This window comes from Hordeum vulgare, chromosome 5H (genome assembly GCF_904849725.1).
Source record: "Hordeum vulgare subsp. vulgare chromosome 5H, MorexV3_pseudomolecules_assembly, whole genome shotgun sequence".
Classification (NCBI taxonomy): Eukaryota; Viridiplantae; Streptophyta; class Magnoliopsida; order Poales; family Poaceae; genus Hordeum; species Hordeum vulgare.
This window is the reverse complement of record NC_058522.1, coordinates 376,532,472-376,543,604: the sequence shown is the minus strand read 5'-3', so window position 1 is coordinate 376,543,604 and position 11,133 is coordinate 376,532,472.

Sequence of the window (11,133 nt, the reverse complement as noted above, 5' to 3'; positions counted from 1 at the left end):
AAGATTGGGGATGCTATGCATCCCACCTCTCTTCGTCAACAAATATCGGTTAGCCTATGTTGATCCTAAGTTTTTATTCATTCACATGATATGTGCTATTCTTGGAGTGTATTTTGTTTTGTTTGCTATTTGAAATAAATATCAGTTGTGATAATATTTATTGAGAGAGTCCTCACATGGCTACTTGGTTGTTTGACTACTCATTGATCTTCACATATATCTTTTGAGAGTAGTTTGATGTTTACTCTTGTGCTTAACTTATATCCTAAGAGTCAATTGTGAATGAATGAAATATCATAAATATGAAATTATCAGTGTGTTATATTATTAGTATTAGTTTAACATTTGGTTTACAAACTAAAATTTATTGAAGTTTTACAATCACAATATTGGTCATACAAGCAATTCAGGAATGATTAGTATAAGAAGGAGAGCTTTCGCATACAAATATATTATCTTGGACAAATTTTATGCTTGTGAATATCCATTAACTATTTTATACCTTGATAAAATTGTTGAAGTTGGACAAGACAACGTAATGGTTATGTTTGGGTATATTTGCATAAAAGTCATATTGCTATGGATCCTCTAACATGTGGTGCTTGCTTAGAACCTTTTGCTAGCCAAAACTTTGCACTAAGTAGAGATACTAATTGTGTATCCAAATCCTTGAGACACGTTTCTTCCATGAGATTCCACCATACCTACCTATATATGGTATTTCAGTGCCATTCCAAGTAAATTTGCATGTGCCACCTCTAAAACCTTCAAATAAACATTTGTTTTGTTTGCCTGTACCACTCATGGAGCGATCGGGGTGGTTAGTACCTTCCATGCTAAGAGGGTTATTCTCATGATTATTATTTATTCACTTGTCATTGCACGAGAGAGTCTAGTAAAAAGGATTCCTAGTCTTGCATATTAAGAAAATAAATAAACAAGAACTCCCCTAGAAAGTTGATTGTTTGGGGGGCACCCGTGGATACAACTAGCCAAGAAATATGTTTGAATGGTTGAGGGGGAGTAAATTTCAATTATGTTTGGGAATTCCCAATATTGTGGTTAGCATGGAAGATATTGAAATCCCTTGTCGTAACATTGACAGAAAAGGCACACCACCCAAAATATGTTCATCTCTATTTTATGCAATGAGCCATGGCACATCTGCAAATCCATGTTTCCTTTGCGATGGGACAATCTATTTATTTTTATGTTATTTAATTTCATGTTATTTACTATTCATGTTGAGTTAACTTCTTATTCCAACCTCAATCTATTAGTTGGAAAGCATCATGTGGTGGGGAAAGATCGTGGCATATATATCGAGTCAAATTTATTTGATCATGAGTCATTATTGTTGAGTACTATCTTTATGATAAGTGTGTGTCTTTTTGTGTTTTGATGAATGTTGTTTGTTCTAAAAATATGATTTTAGTATTAGCAATCATAGAAGACTATATGATAATTGAGTATGTGGAGCTCTTACTAAGACTTTGTTGGAAATAAGATTGAAATTGTTTGGTGACTAAGAATACAAGTTGTTAAGTTTCAAAAGAATGTATTGCTTGAACCATAACATGTGAATTGGTTTCTACTTTATCGTGATGAGTTTTATGAGAAAGAGTTGCTGTTTATGATGCTAGAAAAAGTGATTGAAATTGATCAAACTATTGCACTATGCCAGCATTCAAACTTCATAAATTATTTCTTTTATCATTCACCTACTCGAGGACGAGTAGGAATTAAGCGGGGGGATGCTCATACATCTCCAATGTATCGATAATTTATGAAGTATTCATGCCATATTTACCCATGTTTACAATATTTTTATATGGTTTTGATGCACTTTATATGATTGAATTGGAACTAACCAGAACCGACGCTGTTTTCAGCAGAATTATCGTGGTGTTGTTTTTGTGCTGAAAATATAAGTTCTTAGAATCGACCAAAAAAATTTCACAATTTTTTCTGGAACATATAAGAAATACTAGAGCAAAAAACCACCAGAGGGAGGCCACAAGTTGGCCCCAAGGAAATAGGGTGTGCCCACCCCCTAGGGCGCACTGTGTTACCTTGGGAGCATCACGTGGCTCCCTTTAGCATGATTCCAACACTGAAAAATCCTATAAATAGAAGAAACCTCACAGTAAATCTTGAACTTTGGCTCTGCCACCGCAAACCTATATTCTAAAGGGATATCATCCGTAACCTTGTTTCAGCACTCTATCGGAGGGGGCAATCATCACCGGAGGCCATCTTCATCATCCTGGTGGTCTCCATGACAAAGAGGGAGTAGTTCACCCTCGGGGTTGATGGTATGCACCCGTAGCTATGTGTTTGATCTCTCTCTCTCTCAATTGTTCTTGAGATGGCACCATCTTGATGTATCATGAGCTTTGTTAATATAGTTGGATCATATGGTGTTCTTCCCTTGATATCTTGTTGTGATGAATTGAGTCTTTCCCTTTGAGGTGTCATTATGTTGGATTGAATACTTTGGATTAGAACAGTTGATGCATGCCTTGCATGTGGATACTCGTGGTGACAATGGGGCTATTGATTCACTTGATGTATGTTATGGCATCAACTTGCGGATTCTGATGACATTGGGGGATCTATGCATATGGGTTGATCTATGTTTTTGTCCTACTTTCTGTGATAGAAATCTTGGGGTACTCTTTGAAGTTATTTTTATTGGATTGAATATGATGAATCTAAAATTATTTCAAGCATGTCGAATAATCAACTCATGGATACTTGTGGTGACATTGGAGTATCTAGGTGACATTAGGGTTGACTCATGTGTATCATAGGTGCTATTCAAGTATGGACTCTAGGGATGTTTGTGACAATTATAGGAATAGCTCAAGATATTGATCGGAAAGGATAACTTTGAGGTGGTTCTACTACCTACAACAATTTCATCTTATGTTCTCAACTAGGAACTTTGGAGTGACTCTTTGTTGCACAATGATGGATGACCATATGATTCTATTATGTTAGCATTGTTGAGAGGTTGCATGAAAGTACGAACCCTAGGCCTTATTTTGAAGCATTAATATAATGTTTTGCTCATTATTTACTACTTGTTACCTTGTTGTATATTTTCATATTACAAAAACCTATATCTACTGTCCATACTACACTTGTATCACCATCTCTTCACCGAACTAGTGCACCTATATAATTTACCATTGTACTGAGTGTGTTGGGGACACAAGAGGTTTCTTATATTTGATTACGGGGTTGTTTGAGAGAAACCATCTTCATCCTACACCTCCCATGGATTGATAAACATTAGGTCATCAACTTGAGGGAAATTTCCTGTTGTTCTACAAAACTCTGCACTTGGAGGCCGAACAACGTCTACAAGAACAAAGTTGTGAAGTACGCATCACCATTGTCCCATGGCAATCCCATAGTGATGTCAAAATCGGCAGACCTCTGGTAGGGGGCGGAGGTGTGAGATCGGATTGATGGGTAAAAAGAGAGAAAGGACACGGTGAGTTACCTAGGTGCAGGACCTCTTAATGGAGGTAAATCCCTACGTCCTCCTCTTGCTTATATTATGGGTATATCAAAGTACGGAGTTGATCTACCTTGAGATCATAAGTTGTGGTCTAAACCCTAAGGGTGGTGATGATTGAATGTCTATTTACCTCGACAAACTGAACCCTCTAGCTTATATAGGCACGAGGGGTAGCTAGGGTCATACATGGTCGGTTGCCATCTAGGGATTACATGCCGAATTATAATAGCCATACTTGGAGTGCACGCCAGGTCCTTGGTGAAGTTCGATATACTTACGTCACAAATTAAAGGCCTTCGGGATCCTTCCTTCTTAACAAGCTGTCAGCCCGGCCCATGGAGTAGACCGACTAGGCCGGAACCCCTACTTCAGGACACCTTCACCCATCAATCAACATCAATGCACGGAGTAGGGATTGCCATGCAACAGATGTACTAGAGCTATAAGTATATGAAAGCTCAAACTGAAACTAAGCGGGTATGCATCCAACTTGGTTTCTCAAGAAGACCTCGGGCATTTGAGGAAGCTCATCATCGGAATATACAAGCCAAGTTCTATAACAAAAGATTCCCACTCGTATATGAAAGTGACAAATCAGGAGACTCTCTATACGAAGAACATGGTGGTACTTTGAAGCACATGTGTGGTAAAAGGGTAGTAACACTGCACCTTCTTATTTTCAAAGTCCGGGACCTCATCCTAATCTTTGGAGGACTCATTAGTCTCCATTATCTTTTACCTCACTGGGACAATTATCTAATAATGATGATCATCACACTTTTATTTACTTACACCTCAATAGGCCTGGAAGAATAGGACTCTATATGAATGTCTTTGGCAGTGTACCGAGATGTGTAATGATCTAGCATAACATGTAACACAATGATGAATGGTGGCTTTTCCACAAATACTATTTCAGCTCTATATGATCATGCAAAGCAATGCAATGATGAACACACATGTCATGAAATGAAACGATGGCAGGTGCATGGCAATATATCTCGGAATGGCTAGGGAAATACCATGATAGATACGTATGCTGGTTGTTTTGAGGAGGATATAAGGAGGCTTACATGTTATAGAGCTTATCATATCATGGGGTTTGGATGCATTGGCAAAGTTTGCACCAACTCTCAAGGTGAAAAAGGGCAATGCACGGTACGAAAGAGGCTAGGAATGGCGGAAAGGTGAGAGTGGGTATAGTCCATGAACTCACATTAGTCATAAGGAACTCATATACTTATTGTGAAAGTTCTATTAGCCCTCATAGCAAAGTACTACTCGCATGCTTCTATGGAGGAGGTTGGTAGGAGTTAACCATCGCACACCCTTGACTCAAACAACACAAGGATATCAACAAGGAATAAAAATGCTCCAACATCCCGGTCATGCCATGACCGACACTTAAATGAGTAGTTAATAATAAGCTTTAATATCGACAAATTTACTAAGCAATGATCATCAATCTCTACCCTTTCGTATTACTACAAATATAATCAAATCATATGAATCATATTCAATGATCTGCGTGAAAGTTTTTATTATATCACTCTTATATACATATCATTTTCATACTAGTATCTATAACCTATTTAAGACTCTCAAAAAGATTTATGTAGTATGAGAGTGCTATCATTTCTATAAAATATATAACCACCACCGCGCTCTAAAGATATAAGTGAAGCACATGAGGAACTACATAGCTCAAAAGATATAAGTGAAGCATATAGAGTATTCTAGCAAATAATGATGAATGTCTCCCTCTCTCTCTCAAAGGACGTCATGAATTGCTACTTCCACCCTTCAGATATCAATGTCATAATGAAAATCCGAACATCTCCATGCCTCACCAAGGACATCCGTTGTGGGCTCCTGAAGGGAACATTATCTTAACCGTTCAGTCCACGTATGGCTTCGCGATGGACGAGCATGAGTGTCCATCAATGAGCGCATCTAGTACAACACCGGATGGTTGTCGTGCCATATAGAAGACCATATGTGGGTGCCCTGCTCCCCCAAAGGTATGCGTGTTTGCTTGACCCCTTGCTACATGGGCTTCCCTTCACTTGGGAACCACTCACATATGTTCCTTGTGTGCTTTGGAAGAGGATGGATTCCATGCAATGTTTAGGTGTCCCCATGCTAGGCCTGGGCGTTTGATAGAAACCAAAAATTCGGTTTTTACCATTTGGTGAATTTTTAATTTCGGTTTGCTAAACTGGAAACCGAAAATGACAATGCAAAATAGCTAACCGATATTACAATTGACCAAAATTTTTGGTACGGCTTCGGTATATACCGATGTGTCAGAACATCTACAATAGGCTTTGCGCTCGTGCACTTCACCAGTCGCACATGACCTATTATATACTCCATCCGTTCGTAAATATAAGTCTTTAAAGAGATTTCATTAGGGGTCTACATACGGAGCAAAATGAATGAATCTACACTCTAAAGTATGTTTATATACATTCGTATGTAGTCTATTAGTGGAATTTCTAGAAAGACTTATATTTAGGAACGAGGGAGTAGATGATCTGCTTTCTACTTCTCCTTGCACAAATGAAGCGGGACTAAACAATCGTGTCGCTGGCCGCTGCTCCCCGCATTATACCAAGAAGCCCGCAAAGTAAACTCAGAAAAAAGCAAAAAGAAGCCCATTGAGTCATACAGTCACGTGGCTGAGCTTCATTTGGGGGTTTGTGCCTTGCATGCACATGGTCCCACACATGGTCAGGTCATGCACGCCCCACGCGAGCTAGCTTGCATTGATTCCTTTGCAACGTTTCGGCTGTAAAAGATACGTGTACATCATAGTTTGGTTTTTCTTCTGGTTAACCGAGACAAAACGGAATATACCGAAATTAATTCGGTTAGTCAGTCTAGAAACTGAATTTTTATGGTGTAATGATAAAAACCGAAAATTCGTTTGTTTGGTTACGGTTTCGGTTTGATGTTCGGTTCGTCGTTTTTTATGCCCACTCCACCCCATGCAGTGGCGCTATGTAGAGCGATGACTAAGGACTGGATTCTTCCAGGAATCTACTCCCTCCGTTCCTAAATATAAGTCTTTTTAAAGATTTCACTAAGTGACTATATGCGTAGTAAAATGAATGAATGTGCATTCCAAAGTATGTCTATATACATCCGTATGTAGTCTTTTAGTGAAACCTCTTCAAAGACTATTATTTAGGAACAGAGGGAGTAGTTTGTTAGTCACACGAGTCCAGAGTGGGGGCTGCTCTTGGAATTGTGCCGCCCCACCCCCATGCAGTGGCGCTATGTAGAGCTATGTAGAGCGATGACTAAGGACTTTGATGTGTGGGGGATGCTCTTGGAATTGTGCCGCATGGCTCTCCTCATGACTATGTGGCGCTCGTGGCATGTCTGCAATGAGATCACTCACGATAAAGCTCCTTCACCAACCGAAGCATCTCGTCGATTTTTGCATAGCTACCTAATATCATTGTTATGCATCCAACAGTTCCCCACAAAAGATGTGTGCAAGGGTTAGATAGTTCTCATGGATTCGGTGCCCGAGCTATGCCCGTCAGCACCACTCACTGTGCACAGGGTAGCAGCAACAACACACACAGGTATACGAACATGCTACAACACACACAGAGGTGTTTGTACATGTAGCAACACACACGGAGGCGTGTGTGCATGCAGTAGGACTAACCTGTCTGATTTGAGGAGGGACGACGCGGATGCGCCAAGTGCTAGCCAGGTCACCCACCGACCGAGAGATGGATCACACCGGGATGGCTGAAGCTCAATGTTAACGGTGCTTTTATGGCACATAAAAGAAACGGCGGCTCCGACATGGTGCTCCGAGACTACTCATGGGACATAATATCCTCTTTTTGCCATCATTTATTCACATTTGATAATGATCTTGTTGTGGAACTTGAAGCTTGTAGAGAGGTTATTGTGATAGCTTTCGAATGGAGCCTGTCGGTACTAAAACCAGCTGATCTCGGATAGGGGGTCCCGAGCTGTTGATACGTCTCCAACGTATCTATAATTTTTTATTGTTCCATGTTGGTTTATTATCATTCTAAAATACTTTTAGGGTATCATTTACCAATTTATATTGTTTTTGAGCATTAACCTATTGACCCAGTGCCCTGTGCGATTTGTTGTTTTCTCCATGTTTTCACTTTTCAGGTTTTCCATACCAAACGAAGTCCAGTTGGCTTGAAACTTTTTGGTGATTTTCTTGGACAAAAAAAGAGCCGCAAGAATCGCACGGAGGCTAGGGGCAACATGAGGGCCCCAAAAGCCAATCCAGCATGGCCTTGGGGGGGGGGGGTTGTTTGCCTGTGGGGCCCTCGAGGCCCTCCCGACTATGTTCTTTGGCTTATAAATTATCATACACCCTAGAAACCCCAGAAGCAGTCCCGAAACACTTTTCACGCTGCTTCAAGTCTGTGTTCTGAAGGGAGGCCATCTGGAGCTCCATTCCGGCACCCTGCCGGAGGGGGGATCGATCACTGAGGGCCTCTTCATCAACCTTGCTGCCCTCACGATGATGTGTGAGTAGTTCACCGATAACCCACACGTATATGGGATCATAATAGTTTTTTGAGGGTAGAGTATTCAACCCAAATTTTTAGACTCGACACAAGGGGAGCCAAAGAAAATTTGCATGTATTAGCAGCTGAGTTGTCAATTCAACCACACTTGGAGATTTAGTATCTACATCACAGTGATCAGTAGCACGGTAATATGATAGTTTTGATAGGAGTGGTAAGAGTAGCAACACTAATGGTAATAGTGATAGCAGTTTTGTAGTAGTTGTAACAACATTAGCAACAGTAGTAACTTAGCAAGAATAATACGTGGAAAAATCATAGGCACTCGATCGATGATATTGCTGGATAATATTCATCATATATTAGTCATAACATAGGGCGACACAGAACTAGCTCCTGTTCATCGATATAACGTAGGCATGTTTTTCGTAAATAGTCATACGTGCTTATGGAAAAGAACTTGCATGACACCTTTTGTCCTACCCTCCCGTGGAAGTGGGGTCCATAAGGAAACTAAGGGATATTAAGGAATCTTTTTAATAGAGAACCGGAACAAAACATTAACACACAGTGAATACATGAACTCCTCATACTACGGTAATCACCGAAAAGAATCCCAATTATTGTCACTCTGGGGTATGCAGATCCTAACACGTATTAGGTGCATATAACTTGCAAGATCAGATCAAGAACATACATATATTGGTGAAAACATAAATGATTTGGATCTGAAATCATGGCACTCAGGCCCTAGTGACAAGCCTTAAGCATGGAAAAGTCATAGAAACATCAATCTTCGAACATAGTGGATACTAGGGATCAAGCCCTAACAAAACTCACTCCCGGTGGAGGGCATCATGGAATTGGCGATGAAGGAGGGTCGGTGATGACGAAGACCGAAGATTCCCCTCTCCGGAGCCCCAAACAGACTCGAGATTTGGCCTCCCAATGAAGAACAAGAGGTGATGCCAGCTTCGTATCATGAAATGCGATGAAACTTCCTCTCTTATTTTTCTCTGAAATTAAGATTTTAAAGCGCTGGAATTAGGGTTAGCGGAGCCCCATGGGCCTCACTAGACACCTGGCCCCGCCAGGGGGGCTGGCGCGCCCTGATGCCAAGTGCGCGCGACTCGCCTCCCCTCTGGTGGGTCTTGGTTCCGGTATTTTTCATTCATTCCAGAAAAAATCTCCAAAATGTTTCGTTCCATTCCGAGAACTTTTATTTGTGCAGAAAAACAACAACATGGTAGTTCTGCTGAAAACAATGTGAAAGGACGTGGATGTCGCCTAGAGCGGGGGGGGGGGTGAATAGGCGCTTTAAAATAGTTAAGGTTTAGGCTTGAACAAATGCGGAATAAAACTAACGTTTAATAGGTCAAGCACAAAACCTACAAACAACTAGGCTCACCTATGTGCACCAACAATTTATGCTAAGCAAGATAAACAACTAAGTGATAGCAAGATATATTACAATAAACAATATGTCTATCACAAAGTAAAGTGCATAAGTAAAGGGTTCGAGTAAGAGATAACCGAGGCACGGGGAGACGATGATGTATCCCGAAGTTCACACCCTTGCGGATGCTAATCTCCGTTAGAGCGGTGTGGAGGCACAATGCTCCCCAAGATGCCACTAAGGCCACCATAATCTCCTCACGCCCTCGCAGAATGCAAGATGCCGTGATTCCACTAAGGGACCCTTGAGGGCGGTCACCGAACCCGTACAAATGGCAAACCTTGGGGGCGGTCACCGAACCCGTACACGTCGCAACCCTTGGGGGCGGTTATCGGTACCCGTACAAATTGCTCGGGGCTATCTCCACAATCTAATTGGAGGCCCCGACGCTTGCCCGGAGCTTCACACCACAATGATTGAGCTCCGAGATACTACCAAGCTTCTAGGATGCCAAAGCATCCACGAAGAACAATATCTAGGGTACTAAGTACCAAAGGTAGTAAGCTTGTCAACTTCTCACCTCCACGTATCACCGTGGAGAACTCAAACCGATGCAACTAATGCAATGGCAAGAACACACGAAGTGGTCAAGTCCCTCACACTCAAATCCCTCCACAACAACAAAAGCTATGGAGAAATATCAGAGGAAGAACAAGGAGCTCACAAAGAACTCCAAGATCTAGATCCAAGGGGTTCCCCTCACATAGAGGAGAAAGTGATTGGTGGAGATGTGGATCTAGATCTCCTCTCTCTTTTCCCTCAAGAACAAGCAAGAATCATTGGAGGGATTGAGAGTTAGATGGCTCTAAGAATGTCAACAATGGAGGTAGAACAAGAGCTCAACGGATAGATGAGGCCAAGGGGGAAGAAGACCCCCTTTATATAGTGGGGGAAGGAATCAGACCGTTACCCGACTTACAGCCCGAGCCCAGCTGTACTACCGCTGGCTCCAGCTGTACTACCGCTGACCCTCCGACGGTACTACCGCTGACCCTCCAGCGGTACTACCGCTGGCTGCAGCGGTACTACCGCTGAGCCCATGGTAGCGCAAAGATACTACCGGGCCAACCACCGCCAAGAAAGTCTTCGCAAAAATGTCCGACACAGTACAACCGCAAAGATGACGGTACTAAACACTTGGAGCGGTACTACCGCTGGCCAGGGGCGGTACTACCGCTGGGACAACGGTACTACCGCCAGCTCTAGCGGTACTACCGCTAGGGCCAGCGGTACTACCGCCAGCTCTAGCGGTACTACCGCTAGGGCCAGCGGTACTACCGCCAACTCTAGCGGTACTACCGCTAGGTCCAGGGGTACTACGGCTCGCCACTGAAACAGCCATAACTTTCGCATACGAGCTCCGAATCGAGCAAACCCAAGCTTGTTGGATTCAGGACGACAAGAGCTATCCAAACAGCAATCTATCCTAAACAGAAAACCTATCAAGGGCAAACCTATACCTTGCACCTCGTCCTCTTGAGCTAGATGATGATGATCTTGGCTTCCTCAAGATGGACCACCTTTGTTGATTGTGTTGGCTTGATGAAGACTAGTTGATTGCTCCCCCATACTCACTATGGGTGAGCCACTCTTCATCATATCTTCACAAG